Source organism: Eubalaena glacialis, chromosome 2, assembly GCF_028564815.1.
Source record: "Eubalaena glacialis isolate mEubGla1 chromosome 2, mEubGla1.1.hap2.+ XY, whole genome shotgun sequence".
Lineage (NCBI taxonomy): Eukaryota > Metazoa > Chordata > Mammalia > Artiodactyla > Balaenidae > Eubalaena > Eubalaena glacialis.
The window spans coordinates 137,069,926-137,087,348 of record NC_083717.1 but is presented as its reverse complement, the minus strand read 5'-3'; positions in this window follow the sequence as shown (position 1 = coordinate 137,087,348).

Here is a 17,423-nt window from a genome sequence, read left to right as displayed (position 1 = left end):
TATTTTTAAATTTGCTTATTTTTGTTTTTGTTTCCATTACTCTAGGAGACAGATACAAAAAAATATTGCTGCAATTTATGTCAAAGATTGGTCTGCCTATGTTTTCCTCCAGGAGTTTTATAGTATCTGGTCTTGCATTTAGGCTTTTAATCCATTTTGAGTTTATTTTTGTATATGGTGTTAGAAAATGTTCTAATTTCATTCTTTTACATGTAGCTGTCTAGTTTTCCTGGCACCGCTTATTAAAGAAACTCTCTTTTCTCCATTGTATATTCTTGCCAACTTTGTCATAGATTTATTGACCATGGCTGCATGGGTTTATTTCTGGGCTTTCTATTGTGTTCCATTAATCTATGTGTCTGTTTTTGTGCCAGCACCATGCTGTTTTAATTACTGTAGCTTTGTAGTATATTTTGAAGTCAAGGAGTGTGATTCCTCTAGCTCCCTTCTTCTTTCTCAAGATTATTTTGGCCATTCAGGGTCTTTTGTGTTTCCATAGATATTAAAAATTTTTTTGTTCCAGATCTGTGACAAATGTCATTGGCAATTTGATAGGGATTGCATTGAATCTGTAGATTACCATGGGTAGTATGATCATTTTAACAATATTGATTCTTCCAATCCAAGAACATGGTATATCTTTCCTTCTGCTTGTGTCATCTTCGATTTCTTTCATCAGCATCTTATAGTTTTCAGAGTCCAGGTTTTTTGCCTCCTTAGGTAAGTTTATTCCTAGGTATGTTATTCTTTTTGATGCAGTGGCAAATGGGCTTTTTGCCTTAATTTTTCTTTCTGATATTTCTTTGTTAGTGTATAGAAATGCAACAGATTTCTGTATATTAATTTTGTATTCTGCAACTTTACCAAATTCACTGATGAGCTCTAGTAGTTTTCCGGTTGTGTTTTTCAGATTTTCTATGTATAAGTCATCTGCAAACAGTGACAGTTTTACTTCTTCCTTTTCAATTTGGATTCCTTTTATTTGTTTTCCTTCTCTGATTGCTGTGGCTGAGCTTCCAAAACTATGTTGAATAAGGCTGGACCCTGCGCTAGGACAAGCTGGGCCCTGGCCCTGCCCGCTAGCAGGCCAATGTAAACTTTGGGACACCCTGGACCCCATATCCAATTGTGTCAGGTACCACCTCCCCCCCCACCAATAATCTGAAAAGAGGTCTGGGATCCCTGGACCCTGTAGCCAGACTCCAGGAAACAGCTCTGCCTGCCAGTAGTACAGCAGTAACCCCAGGAACTGACTTCACCTGCCAGTGGGTGGACAGTCCCAGATTCTTTGGGACTCTGACTCTGCTCACCAGTGAGTCAACACAAGTCCTGGGTCCCCCTAAGATTCTGCAACCAGCCACTTTGTGACCACTCACTGCTAAGCAACAATGAGCAGCATCCTCACAAGGCAGGGCCTGGTAACCAACCATACTAGGGACCAACCAAATCTACCAGACCACCTACATAGTCAACCTGCCACAACAGAAAGACCCCCAAAGCCCTCTTAGAGGGAGCATCTAGAGCAGATAGCTTGGGTGACAAGATAGGAGTGCACTGCTGGGACACATAGGACACCTCCTACAGAAGGCCATTTATTCAAGGTCAAGAAACATAACTCTCCTACCACATACATAAAAATACAAATAGCAACTTAGACAAAATGAGGCAGCAGAGAAATATGTTCCAGACAAAGAAACAAGATAAAACCAAGAAGAAGTAAGTGAAGTGGAGATAGACAATCTACTCAAGAAAGAGTTCAAATTAATGATCGTAAAGATGATCAAAGAACTCAGGAGAAGAATGGATGCACAGAGCAAGAAGTTAGAAGTTTTTAACAGAGTTAGAAAATGTAAAGAACAACCAAACAGAGATGAAGAATACAATAACCAAAATGAAAAATATGCTAGAAGAAATCAATAGTAGACTAAATGATTCAGAAGAACGGATCAGTGAGCTAGAAGACCGAGTGGTGGAAATCTCTGCCACTGAACAGAAAAAAGAAAAAAAGAATTAAAAGAAGTGAGGTTAGCTTAAAAGACCCCTGGGATAATATCAAGCTCACTAATAGTCTCATTATAAGGGTCCTAGAAGAAGAAGAGAGAGAGAAAGGACCAAAGAAAATATTTGAAGAGACAATAGCTGAAAACCTCCCTAACCTGGGAAAGGAAACAGTCACCCAAATCCAGGAAGCACAGAGAGTCCCATACAGGATTAACCCACAGAGGAATACACCAAGACACACTGTAATCAAAAGGACAAAAATTAAAGATAAAAAGAAAATACTAAAAGTCTAAAGGGAAAAGAAGCAACAAATAACATACAAAAGCACTCCCATAAGTCTATCAGCTGATTTTTTGCCAGAAACTCTGCAGGCAAGAAGGAAGTGGCATAATATATCCAAAGTGATGAAAGGGAAAAACCTATAACCAAGAATACTCTACCCAGCAAGGCTCTCATTTAGATTTGATGGAGAAATCAAAAGCTTTACAGACAAGTAAAAGCTAAATGAATTCAGCACCACCGAACCAGCTTTATAACAAATGTCACTGTCACCTTTTAATGAAGGGATTTAATTGACTAAGAACTGTTATACTTGCCAATCAGATAATTATTCTATGAAACTATACATTTTTAAAATCCATTTTGACACAAAGATAAAATTGAAGAATTTTCTGTACAGAATTTTTTTGAGAGTCAATTGGATGAGAACAAGCTTGTTGAATTGTGTCCACCCTTTCTTCTCCCTGTTCAATATTGTTTTATAAATGTGACATTTGGACTTTTAAAAAACAATTTTAGACTTTCACTTGTTTGTGGGTTTAAAAATATATCAACTTAGATAATTGTCCAAGAAAGTCCTGAATTTTAGTTTTGTGAGAAGAAAATAAATGTTGCATTCTATTCTATTTCATGTAAATAAATAATTATTGTTGCTTCACAATTCAACAATAGTCAATTATTGGCTTTTCCTAGTCTTTTCACTAAAAAGTCTATTCCAAGCACTATCAACAAGGATGTCATATACAGTTAGTCATTCCCATAAAACATGATCAAAGTTTTGTAAATTGACAGGTTTTTAGGTGGATTGAAGTTGATTTTGCTACCATGGTAACAAATTTGTGAGGCATAAAGTAGATAATGCATTAAAGGACAATCTTTACAGATGCTTCCATAAAACAAGTTCATTTAAGAAAAATTAGCTTTACGTATGTTGTCCAAAGTCACTATGGTAAAATAAAATTTGAATAATGTGTATCTACACATTAAACTAAGAGTTGGCTTTTATCCACCACCTATTTTCTCAGATGTCCTTTCTCAAAATAGTCATTCCAGCCAAACATTCCCATTAACATAGAAATATTGAGAATGCATTTTTTTAATTTTACAAACAAAAATTGTCAATTTATCATTGTATATAAAGTCTTTCAGGGAATTCCCTGGTTGTCCAGTGGTTAGGACTCAGTGCTTTCACTGCCAGGGCCTGGGTTTGATCCCTGGTCAGGCAACTAAGATCCTGTAAGCTGCATGGCATGGCCAAAAAAAAAAATCTTTCAGCTGTACTATGTACTTACTCAAGATGCAGTTCATTAGCTCCTTAAAAAAGAAATGTCACATTCAGTAAATAATATCTGAGGCACCTTTGGAGTGTTAATTATTTCTAATAATACATACACACATATGCCAGGGAAATTCTCATATTTTTGCAAGTCTACCCTTCATATTTTGTATACACAGTTATATACACACATAAGCACACATATACAGAATGCACACATACACATAAGTTTTCCCAGGATTCAGACTTCAGAATAAAATGGGAAAACTGAATATGGAAAGTTAGAGCTGAAAACTAACTTGAAGGTAAGAATTTACCATACTTCTTTGTGAGGTGACAATATAGTTACTTCAGTGAGAATGCACTTGTGTCATTAGCAAGTACTATCAGATTAAGTTTGAAATGTGATAAGCTCTCCACTGGGTTTGTGAATTCATTTGTTCATAAACACATTTATTTGTGTCATAGTTCTACTCTAAGGCAAGTGGTGGTGTTAAACTTTACTTTTATTTCCTTGGTCCACTGAGACAACTGAATCTATCATCTATATAACTTTAAATAGCTAAATTTTAGAGTAATCTAACTGAACCAGTTGTTGCAAATCATGAGAATCATTACATCAGGAATGTCATTTCCAAAATGTTACTTCAGCGATCAGAAAATCCACTTCAAATTACAAAGTAACATTCTGAAAAAACAAAGATGTGTAAAATAAACTGTATATGCCAAACTTTGATATTTGCAAACAAACCAGTATTCTTTATAGCAAAAATGTTAGAACTATGCCACCAAATAGTTCACATCTTTTCTCTCCATCCTATTAAAATTCAAGAGAATGATATTAGTAACCTTTTTTTTAGATTGAGGCAAAATAATGATTTAAAGATTTTTGAGTATAATCATGACCTGTTAGCAAGAAATGTAGCAGTTAATTCTCTAATTGTCTAATATGGCATACATTAGCATTATTTCTGAAAATGCCTGGCTTTCTCACATAGGATACTTACCCTTCTCTGCCCTCTGTGAATTAGCTTTGGCCATGTAACTTCATTCATCCAGTGAAAAATGAGTGAAAGTTTAATTGTCCATGCTGGTCTTCCCCTGCTATTGTAGCCCTGTTGAGATGAAACATCCATATACGCAAGTACCATACGGAGCTATATTCATCAAAAGTACCACCTAATTGACCTAGAGGTCATAAGATAAACAAAAAGTAAACTCTTGTTTTAAACCACAGAGATGTTGGGGTTGTTTTTTTTTCATCAGCATAAGCTAGCCTATCCCCAAATATACAACTAGTATTCTCAGCTAGTATTCTAAGAAAATAAGGAGAGGGAAAGAGATGGAGAGAGAAAGAGATGGAGAGAGAAGACAGAGAGACAGTGAGAGATTCTGAGTTATTGAAGAGCAAAGCAATATTTAAATACACGTGTGAAAATATTTCCTAAAAGGAAGTGAAAAAAAGGGAATACTTTGAACAATATTATTATTTTATGAATTTAAAAAAATGTAGATTCAATATGAAACTCTTTAAAAAGAATAAAAGTTACATGAAACACCTCAACTCTAAAATAGTTCATACTCAAATCTTCAAGAGAGATTCTTGTAAGAATTTTGGTAATATGTTCTTCCAGTCATTTTCTTAATGGGCATCTATGTTTGCTTTCTAGTGGGGCTGGTTTTAAACAGTTGGAATAGATTCTGAATAACTTAAGCAGAAAGGATTGTATTGGAAAGATATTGAATAGATTACAAATCCAACATAAACGTTGGTAATTCAGGATTGGAAATTGGTCAGGGACCGAGCTAAATTATATCACAAAGAACATAGTACACGATCTAGTTTAGAAAATGACACACAAAAATTGTTGCTTTCGCACCAACAAGCACCATAGTTTCTGATCATGGGGTGTCTCCTTTACTGGGCCTTGTCATTGCAATAAGCTCTCTGGATAATATATGTTCATATTTTCATCTTGGTGTTATTGAACTAAACGTCAGCATCACAGACTAGAACATCAAGAAAGAGAAAGGTAGTATAAAGACTTATAGAAAGGCGTCAGCGTCTTCCTAATTTTAGGATTTAGGTTGGGTGGCAAAAACATAACAATATTCAATGTTTGTAAACAAAATACACACAGAGGCACACAGGCCCATATACACATACAATGAGTATGTTTTCAAAAAATTCAGTCATACTCCTAAAATTTTATAGATCTTTTATTTGACTGAGCAAAATTATTTTCTCCAGGTATATTCTCTTATACATGATTTTTATAGCTACAGAATAATTCATTTTAGTGATTCAGATAAAATTAACTAACGAACTCCATTGAGTTTTCTTTGTTTTGCTCTAAAACTATGATATTATAAAAATTTTTAAATCTTTTTTCTTTAAATTCAGATACATGGATTTCTGGGTAAAAGGGGAATTTTATGTATTAAAAGGTAATAGTATGAAAGTAGCATTGTTCACATTGATCACAAACATTTAATCAATAAAGAGAGGGAGAGAGAGAGAATGAAATGTAAAATTCTCCTTTATCCATACCACACAATTCTCATTCATCCCCAAAAGGTAACTACTCGGTTTGGTACATATCTCTCCAGCCCTTTACTTATATACTTGTGATCATGATCTATGCACTGTTTGTAACTTCATTTATTTACTTAATGTATCTTGGAGGTATTTCCATTAATAAAGTTCAGAAATGTCTAACTCATCTAAGTCATTCTTTTAAGTAGCTATACAGCATTACATAATACATTCCTTATATTATGTATGTATACACACCTTATTGACAAGTATTTAATTTGTGTTTTTCAATTTTTCATTATTGCAATATTATATATGACCAACCATATGAAAATTCTAATATTTAACCATACTTTATCTACCCAAATGACATTTTCATATAGCTCCACGTGGTACCATTAGAGAGAGACTGCAATAAACATTTTAACACACAATTACATGCACATGTGCTTATATGTATACCCTTTATGTAGATTTCTAAAACTGGACATGGTGGAGGAAACAGTCAACACATTTTAATCTTTCAGATAGTAACATATTTATAAAGATAAATTCATGACTATTTTCTTCTCCCACAAATGGTGTGTGAGACACAATTGTTCTGCATCTTCCTCAGCCTTTAAACTATTTTCAAACTGATAGACAAGAATACATTTCAAAAATGTTCATATCATCATACATGTCCCTGTAAAGAATATTGGCGATCATTTTAACCTTTTCCATCTGAAAAGCAACAGCTATATCTCACTCATTTCCCTATATTTTAATGCCTTTTGATTTTCCATTTTTAATTGAAATTTGTGTTGAAATAATTGTAGATTTGCTTGCAGTTGTAAGAAATAATATAGCGAGAACTGCTATGCACTTTATACATTTTCCTCCAATGGTAATATTTGGCAAAACTATATATATTATAATATCACTACCAGGATATTGATATCAATACAATCTTCCAATCTTATTCAGATTTCCCTTTTTTTCACCCATATTCATGTGTGTGTATCTTTATTAAATTCCATATAAGTTTTTTCACTTGTACAGGTTTTTGTATCTACTATCATGACCAGTATTCTGAGCAAGTATTCCTTTTATAAACACATCCACTTCCTTCCCATCACTTCCCAATATGTAACTTTGGCAATCAACAATCTTTCATTTCTAAATTTTGTCACTTCAAAAATGATATACAAATATAAATATATTAAACAGTATTAAACCTTTTGTGATTGGCTTTTTTTATCCATTCAGCAGTATCTCCTTGAGATCCATCCAAGTAGTTGAGTGTATAAATAATTCCTTCCTTTTTATTGCTGAGTAGTATTCCATGGTATGTATGTACCACAGTTTAACATTTGCCTGTTGAAGGAAATCAGGACTGAGTGCAATCTGGGCTATTACAAATTATGCCTTTGCAAATATTTGTGTATAGGTTTTTGTGTAGTCATAATTTTTTATTTCTCTGAGATAAATGCTCTAGAGTGCAATTGTTGGGTTGTATGAAAATTGTGTGTTTAATTTTTTAAGAAACTGCCAAACTTTTTCAGAGTAACTGACCATTTTATACCCCCACCATCAATATATGAGTGACTTGGTTTCTCCACATTCTCACTAACATTTGGTGTTGATGTGATTATTTTTTTTCATTTTAGTGATTCTGATAGGTTTATAGTAATATACCAACTATAGTTTTAATTTGTATTCCTCTAATGGCTGGTGATATTGGAAAGTTTTTCATGTTTTCTTACTGGAAAGCTAATTTTCCCAAAATATTTATTTTATAAATCATTTTTGTAAGTGTTTTGAATGTTTTAAATTTTTACAATTAGAAATACAAACACATTTGTAGTATAGTTTATTCCTAAAGATTCTTTTCTGCCTGCCAGAGGAAGTAGTGACCCCAATCACTACCTGAGGTCATAGAACCTCTTCTCCATCCTGATTCACTGTTACCAAATTTCATTGTCAACTGAAAGTATAGGTCAAGTCATATAAGGGTCTCCTGTAAATCTGTCTCTGGCAGAGTACATTACTAGTACAAATATGTGTGGTGGAGCAAAACACACACAAATAAAAATCAAAAGGAGATGCCTGATAACATTAGCACGGAATAATATGGTATTAACTCACTGATTAACTTAAGAGGAAACTTCAACAATATTTTATTTAAGAAATATCTGCTTAATTTCAAAATGGAAATATCATTACATCATCATCATCTCATTTTTGTAAGTATATATAGTTTCCTTGATTACTTAGTTGTGACGAATGTAGGGAAAAAATATTTCCCCCAACTTAAATAATATCACTATTTTTATTTGTCTCATAATCAAGAAATTTTGAAGAGCCTATAAGTTGTTAATTTGTTGGTTGATATTAAAAATTGTTTTTATTTCTTCAGTGGTAGATAAAGTCATCTAAAATTAAACATCTTTACACTTAAGTTTTTTTTGGTTCAGAAATTAAGATAGTCAACTGTTTAAGTTGGAATATAAGCAGATGGTCAGTGAATGCTCTGTTCAATTCTAAGCCATCCATTTCTGATATTTTCCTATTTAATCTCTTTTTAACCAAAGCAAAGCTAAATCTAAATTATTCACTCTAATTCATTTTAAGCCAGTAATTAATAAATGGCTTCCATAAATCTTGCAATTTAGATTTTAATAGTAATTATCAATGATTATCTTTTTTGTTGTTGTGAATAATACAATTTTTAGAGTTTTTTGCAAAACCTTTAAAAACAAAATAATAACTTTTCAGAAAGTCAAGTCCTGGCACTTGCGGCACTTAAGTAAAAAAGTGACTAATGTAATAGTACATAAACAAAATGACTAATAATGAGTAACCAAAGAGGAATTGATTGGCAGGGTAAATCACTTTAAAGCTAAAAGAAATATTTTTGCCTCATTGATCTTCATAGCTCATTGAACAGTTACCATTGTTTATTTTACATCCCTTTGGGTGATGATTGTGCCCCCATGCTAAACTAAAATTGTGGTCAGACTACCTCTACAAAGGAGAAGAGCCAGATAGAATGCAGTATGCAGTAAAACTAAGTTTGGTTTTTAGGTGTTTCTTTTCAGCATAGCTTTTAAAGGGAAAAAACAAAATATAGATTTCTGGAAGGCCATAGGATTAATGTTACAAATTAGATTATCTAGCTCCATACACATACCTGAGACATTGCGACAGTCAAATGGATGGTGGTTTCTTTCATCATTTTCATTAGCACATGATAGCACCTACTTAGAGATGTGCAGGTTTTAATCAACATTCATTTTCAGACACAAATTTTCACATATTAAAGTCTCTCAAAGCAAAATTACCACCAAGTTGTTCCAGACTCTTTGTTGCACTGTGGGACCATTTTAAGTTCTTTCATGAGAAAAAAATATATATATTGATCTTATCTGTTGACAACTCGGCAACTTACTTCTGTGTATATTTAGTTACTACTTTTGAATGTGTAGAATTGTTTGACATATAGTTCATATCAGCTTTCTCTCTCTAGGTCTACTTTCAAAGGCGTATTTTCCCTGTATAAACAAAATTCCAGAACTTGTAATTTAGTCTCTTGTCAGAATCTTCACTATTGAGTTACATGAATTTCAAGACATGTTAAAGTCTCCTAGAAAAATATTTCACTGAGAGACTTACTGTCTTTTATTCTATATACTTTAAGTTATCTCTGTGTTTTATTATATGTATATTTTCACATAAATTTCATTATTATTGAAGTTCTGGTTCAACAATTATAAAGAGTTATATCATGAAATAATTCCTTAAAGAACATTACTATAATTAAAATGATGTAGATCTTATTTAAAAATTTGCATTGTTAATTTGTCTCAGGTTTTAATGGCAGTATACATGAATGTCTCTACAAACAATTCTTTCTGAATGCTTCCGATATTATATATCAATAACTCAGTGCTTTCCCATTTTTGTTTTGACTGCCAATATGGTCTAAATTTGTTGCTAAATGGAAGTAATTAATATGTTCTACATGATAGAAACTTTTTTTCTGTCCTATTGAATATATGTGAGAGATAAATCATGGATAAACTAAAATAATTCACTCATAAAAAAAGACTATAGAATTAAGCAGATGAATGATACAAGCAACAATATAATGCATTCTGTTCACATGATTTATGGCATTTGAAGGAAAATTAGTATTTTGCAAAGGTATTGATCATGAAAAGGTTATTCGTTTTGTTTTTTTATTCTCTACCTGAGACGATGATAAAGTGTTACTCTTTTGTTACTTAAAACACAAGACTTTAAAGTGTTTATATTAGTCCACTACTAAATATCCTAAGGCAAAAAAACAGGAAAAATGGGCCCATTCTTTTTATTCCTCTCAAACATAGTTAAATGGCAAATCCAATTTTGAATACAAAATATTTAGATACTTTCTTTACAAAAATACTTTCACTAAATATTGACTTAATCTCAATTACCAGTTAAACTATATAAAATAATATAAAATTTTATAGTCAATTTTGAAAAAGAAAATACTGTGTAAAAATCATAGTGAATCACCAAAGATGCTTCTGGTAATATTGTTTTAGTGTGACATTTTTCTCTTTATTTAAATCATCTTTTATACGTAATAAGCTTAATGGTAGCAGCCTACTTTAGAATTCTTTCAAAAGAGAAAAGAAATAGAGACTAGGAAATAGTATTTCTCCAACTGTTTTTTTTTTTTTTCACTTTTAGATATATCTTTATATACAAATCATTTGAATTCATTTCCCCATAGTTTTCCAAGTACAAGTTCATATATCTTATAAAAGTAATAGGAGGAAGACATCAAATGAGAATACAAACATGTGGTTCCCTCTTTATCTAGCCCACAAGCCTATGCTAATAGATAGAAATATAGACACTACATGTAGTGGGAACTATGGATTATATAATTAATACAGATTCAAATCCCAGTTCTGCCATTTACTGGTTTTGCTGCTTCATCCATGTCACAACACTTCTTTGAGTTTAGTCTCCTCATCTCTAAGTGGAAGTAACAATCCTGTGTTATTGTAGTGTTATGATATCATGAGTTGATATAAGTACTGTGCTAGATCCACAGTGTACATGATTTATAAACACTATATTTGTCAACCTCATCTCTCACATTTCCTACTTTTAGTATTAGTACAAATATGATGCTACTGTCCCAGTTGACAAGGAACAAGGCTGGAGATTTCTCTTGAAGGAAAACACCATAATATAGTCAAAATTAAATCCTAATAAAATATTCTTTAAACCTAAGACTGGTGTTGGTAATAGATAGAACAGAGTTTTTATATAACCTTGAGAAAATTCTGCCTTTTCAAGGATATTTTGCCTTTACAACAAAATTTAAAGAAAATTTTTGTGAGTACTCAAAAGAACTTCACATGTATATCCAAGTGCTGCTTTATTTCAGGAAATAAATGTCATGGGGGTGTAAATTCTAAACAGAATTTGATACCTGAGATAGACATGAATATGCTTTCCCCCTGTGATGGACACTGAGATCTAGACTCAATTTACGTTGAGTGAACAAAAGATTTGCTAGGAAGAGCTGCACTACAGCAGTATTTTTAGAAATTAATTCTAATTTGTTCTCATGATATTTTCTTTTCCCTGTTCCAGAAAGGCATCTAGTGCTCTTTGTTTGTCTTGTTTTGGGCAGGAATGTTTGTACTTTGAAGAAAAAAAATCTTAAAAATAGCAGACATTATCTTTCCTTGATTTTATTTTGCAAAAGTCTGAGATCTAGGGTGAATTTTGAAGGGAGGGAAATGGGAAGGGGGATGACAGAAAAAAGAAAACGGATATTTCCTCTAACATGGAATGGAAATGGATATTGACAGTCCCACAAGTAGTAAGAATTTAGTCCCCACTCCTTGGGAACATTCTGAGAATGATAATCTCAACCTCAGAAAGGAAGGAGCTGGTGGTGCATCTAGCAAGGTTGCTCAACAGACGGTGATCAGGACTTCCAGGCTTGGCAGAGCCATTTATTTTCAAAAGATAATACAATGAGATTATCTTCTATGATGATGTCTTACTAAAGTTAGAGAAAATGCCTCAGTTTTGCAGGCATAAATAAATCTAGCTTCTAAGTGACACTAGATAATATGAGGAAGGTCACAATGGATACTGGGTAGTATGGGGTTAGACATCAGATTTGTATTAATTTCATGGGGAATTATCTGGAAACAGATGTTTATGAATCATAATATCTAGCAAGCACATAAATTTAAAGGACGAGTAAGAGGGATTTTCTGTTTACATATATATTTTGATTATATTTAACTCTTTTAGCTAGAGTGAGAGTCCACAGAGATGACATGTTATGGACATCCACCACAAGATTTCAGGCATGAGTTGTGTCCATGTGTTGACTTTTAGAATTTATAGATACTCAAAAAACTGGCTTATTGTACCACATGTGAAAGCAACCAATCCAACTTAGCTTTTATCTCTCAGGACTAAGATTTCTGATTTGGAGGTGACAGAGGTAGTCAAAAGATAGGATGCTATGCTTACCTTCTGGATTAAGAAGTTACCTGTTTATAGTGAGATTAAAGAACATCACCTAAATATTGGCACTATGTCTGAATAGAATGATTTTTTAATTCAGCATCATGCTATGTCATTCACAACCCTGAGGTTCAGTCTCTGAAGACACTCTGGCCAAGTTCCTAATAAAAGCAATGTTAAAAATCTAAAAGAGTAAGTTAGGTAAAATAGTTGATAAACTACAAGTTTTGAAATATACTGAGAATAAGTCCTGTCTTCTTTGTTTCGGAATTTAATGAAATAAGGTTGAAAGTTTTTTGGAGAGATGCCCTTTTCCCCACATCCACCTGATGGCATAAGAGAGAAGGTTCAGCTAGAACTAATTGAGATAAGAGAGTGGCCGCCAAAAAAGGGGATTTTTCTCAATTATTAGGCAGCAGGGTCCATTGGCAGCAGTGGAAGCAATGCAGCAATAAGGCCTGAAGATTGGCACCAGTGTCTTCTGAGAGAGTTTAATAACTTATGCCAGTTACAAAGGAAAAAAAATGAGCACTTCTGGAACCCTACAAAAGGAAAAAGAAGGTGCAACTGACAGCTATGTTCTTTCTTATGGAGACTCTGATCTAGTGTCTTTACTATATTCCATCTGTCAATGTGACGTAGCAAGTATGACTTTATACAAAAATAAAATAAAATATTGTTTTGGTATTCAAAGGGTAGGTACAAATTTTTGCAAAAGACATGATGGATAAGGTCATTAAGTGTAAGTTATTTTTCAAAATATTATATTAGAGGTCTTACTATAAAGGGAGAGATAATAATGAGAAGCAATTTAGATTATTCTTCTGTGCTGGAAAAACAAATTCCTTTGCTTGGGAAAACTGAAAATGAAGGAGTTAGAAAATGTCAATGACTTTTTTATATCCTCAATAAGCAGTATTCACAGGACTGTTATTGAAGATGTGAAGAAAGTCAAAGTTAGCACCATCTATCTGACTGCTCAGAGAACTCACCTAGCCATCTCTAAATTATCCAGGGTGTAAGATCTGACTGCAGACACCATTGAAGCCACCCTCAGTTGCAGCCACTACAAATGTATTGTGATGGTTAATTTTACATGTCAACTTTGCTGAGCCACGCCCAGATATTTAGTCAAACATTATTCTGGAGGTTTCTGTGAGCATGTTTTTAGATGAGATTAGCATTTTAATCCGTGGGATTTAAGTAAAGTAGACTGTCCTCCATAATGTTGGTGGACTTCATTCAATCAGGTGATTGCCTGAATAGAACAAAAACTAGCCTTCCCTGAACAAGAAGGAATTCTGCCAGCTGAGAGCCTTGCGTGTTGAACAGCAACATCAACTCTCAGCTCTTCCCCAGGTCTCCAGCCTGCTGGCCAACCCTGCAGATTGTGGATTTGCCAGCCTCCAGAATTATGTAAGTCTCATTGTGAGAAGGAAGTGAAGGCTAAGGTTGAGTTTTATGTGCTGAAGAAGTGCTCCAGGCCAAGCCACCCTGCAAAGACTGGGAGAGGTTTTTCATTTGCTTTTCTCTTTCTCTTTCTCTTTCCCTTTCTCTCTCTGTCTCTCTCTCTCAATCTCTCTCCATTCAAGGAAATATCATTCAAAATACTAGAAAACACAAACTAAAGAAACTGAGACTTCAAAAAAACACACTTGAAAAATAATACACATTTTAAAAAAATAGCTTAGAAATGTCACTAATTGAACAACCAAACTACAGAAAGTAAAAAAAAAAAAAAAAAAGAAACAAAGGTGAGGAGAGGCAATAATCTGATTTTCAGAGTTACCAGTTACCATATTGTTATTCAAAATGTCCAGAAAGCACAAAGAATGTGAAGAAACAAAGGAAGTGTGGCCCATTCACAGAAAAAATGAACAGAAACTTCACGAAGGAAGAACAATCTTTGGATTTAAAATACAAAATTTTTAAATCAACTGATTAAAATATGCTCAAATAGCTAAAGAAAAGCATAAACCAATCTCTAAAGGAAACCAAGAGAGTGATGTATGTGCGCATAGAGAATTCTGGAACTGAAAGTTATGAAAATGAAATGAAAAACCCACTAGAGAATTTCAATAGCAGTTTTGAACAGAAGGAAGAAATAATAAGTAAGACTGAGGATAGGTCAATTGAAATTATCCGTTCTGAAAAGCAGAATGAAAAAAGAGTGAAGGAAAATGAGCAGCACCTAAGAAAGCTGTGGGACACATGAAGAATGCCAACATACACCTAATGAGAATCCCAAAAGAAGAGGAAAGAGTGATGGGTAGAATATTTGAAAAAATGAGGGCTGAAAACTTCCCAAATTTGATTTTAAGAATCCCACAAATCACACTTTCAAGAAGCTCAACAACCCCAAGAATGATAAATACAAAGATAATGATTTTAGTTATAGTTTCCAATTGGGAAAATTGATATAACAAGATGCTTTTTTTAAAAAAAATATTTATTTATTTATTTATTTATTTTTGGCTGTGTTGGGTCTTCGTTTCTGTGCGAGGGCTTTCTCTAGTTGTGGCAAGCAGGGGCCACTCTTCATCGCGGTGCGCGGGCCTCTCACTATCGCAGCCTCTCTTGTTGCGGAGCACAGGCTCCAGACACGCAGGCTCAGCAATTGTGGCTCATGGGCCTAGTCGCTCCACGGCATGTGGGATCTTCCCAGACCAGGGCTCGAACCCATGTCCCCTGCATTGGCAGGCAGATTCTCAACCACTGCTCCACCAGGGAAGCCCAACAAGATGCTTTTAAATTATCTTTTCGACAGTTGATATGTTCTACCTCAGTGTAACTTTTCTTTTTGTTTGAAATGCATAGTTTTATCATTCAGATGTGCTATGTTTAGGATAAAATTCTTTTAGATCTTAGTATCTGAGGTGTAGTCTCAGCTGCATCCTATATTTACATCAGCACTCTGTACCTGATAAGAGGCTTTTAAAATTGTTTTTAACAATGATATTCAGACTCTGGAGTAATAGCACAAAGTAAAGGGATCAATCAAATGTAAATCTTGACATTTCCTGAAATACCACCATAAAACCAAAGAGACATTGTAGAAATAGCATGTGATTTGTCTATTATGACACACTGCACTTTTGGGAACTGTGCGAACTAACTAATCAAAATGATTTAACACTTTTGTTTTTTACTCTTTTGGAAACTTCTAATGAACTTTTCAGTATCTATTAAACTGGAAATTAGTTTTCACTCAATATCTATGTAATAATTTTTTAAAAATAAATTTTACTCCTTTGGCTCCTTGAATTCTTGTGCATGTCCAACCTTCTTGAATCAGTCCAAAACAAATGCTGGGCCCAACTACCATTTTTGGAGCCTATAAAGACATGTCCTTGATTTTGGGATTTAAAATTAACTAAGCTTTGGACTAGTAGTACAGAAACTTGTCAGTAGACAATTATTATAGTTCCAAGAAAAGGACATGGGAATGTAGTTCAGATATGATATTGAAAGAGTACATGTATGAACAGTCTAAGAGAAAATGAGAGGACACTTTTTAGCCTCAAAACTAGAAGTTATACTTTGTCTCCTATTAGATTTCTTACATGAAGACACCTCTAAAAGTATCAAGGGTTCATAGGTGTCAGGAAGCTGAATAAAAATACATAATATGATCTAGTTTAACATTTTGTCTACCCAACATCGTCATATGCATTTATTTTCAAACTTACACTTTCACAATACACTGTTTGGGCCAGATTCTCTCTCATCTCTCAGCCAACAGAGAATAGATACATATGAACTATTAATTGATTTCAGTGATCAACAAAAGATCAATTAATTGCTACCTGCATTGCTTATTGGCTGCATTAAACAAGCCAAATACAAAATGAAAGATAATTTTACATATAGTAGTATGTATATGTCAATCCCAACCTCCAAATTTGTCCCTCACCCCTCTCCACTTACACACTGGTAACCAAAAGTATTTTTTCTACATTTGTAACTCTATTTCTCTTTTGTAGATAAGTTCATTTGTACCCCTTCTTTAGATTCCACATATAAACGATATCATATGATATCTGTCTTTCTCTGACTTTGCTCAGTATGACAACCTCTAGGCCCATCCATGTTGCTGCAAATGGCATTATTTTGTTCTTTTTTATGGCTGAGTAATATTCATTTGTATATAGGTACAACATCTTTATCCATTCCTCTGCTGATGGGCATTTAGGTTGCTTCCATACTGTCCTTCATAGTGGCTGAACCAATTTACATTCCCACCAACAGTGTAGGAGGGTTTCCTTTTCCCCACACCCTCTCCAGCATTTGCTTTTAGACTTTTTGATGATGGCCAATCTGACCAGCATGTGTGGTGATACCTCATTATAGTTTTGATTTGCGTTTCTCTAATAATTAGTCATGTTGAGCATCTTTTCATGTGCTTTTTTGGCCATCTGCATGTCTTCTTTGGAGAGATGTCTATTTAGATCTTCTGCTCAGTTTTTGATTGGGTTATTTATTTATTTTTTGATATTGAACTACATGAGCTGCTTGTACAGTTTGGAGATTAATCCCTTGTTGGTTGTTTCATTTGCAAATATTTTCTCCCATTCTGAGGGTTGCCTTTTAGTCTTGTTTATGGTTTCCTTTGCTGTGCAAAAGCTTTTAAGTTTAATTAGGTCCCATTTATTTATTTTTGTTTTTATTTTCATTACTCTAGGAGGTGGATCGAAAAAGATCTTGTTGCAATTTATGTCAAAGAGTGTTCTGCCTCTGTTTTCCTCTGTTTTAAAATATCCGACCTTACATTTAGGTCTTTAATTCATTTTTAGTTTATTT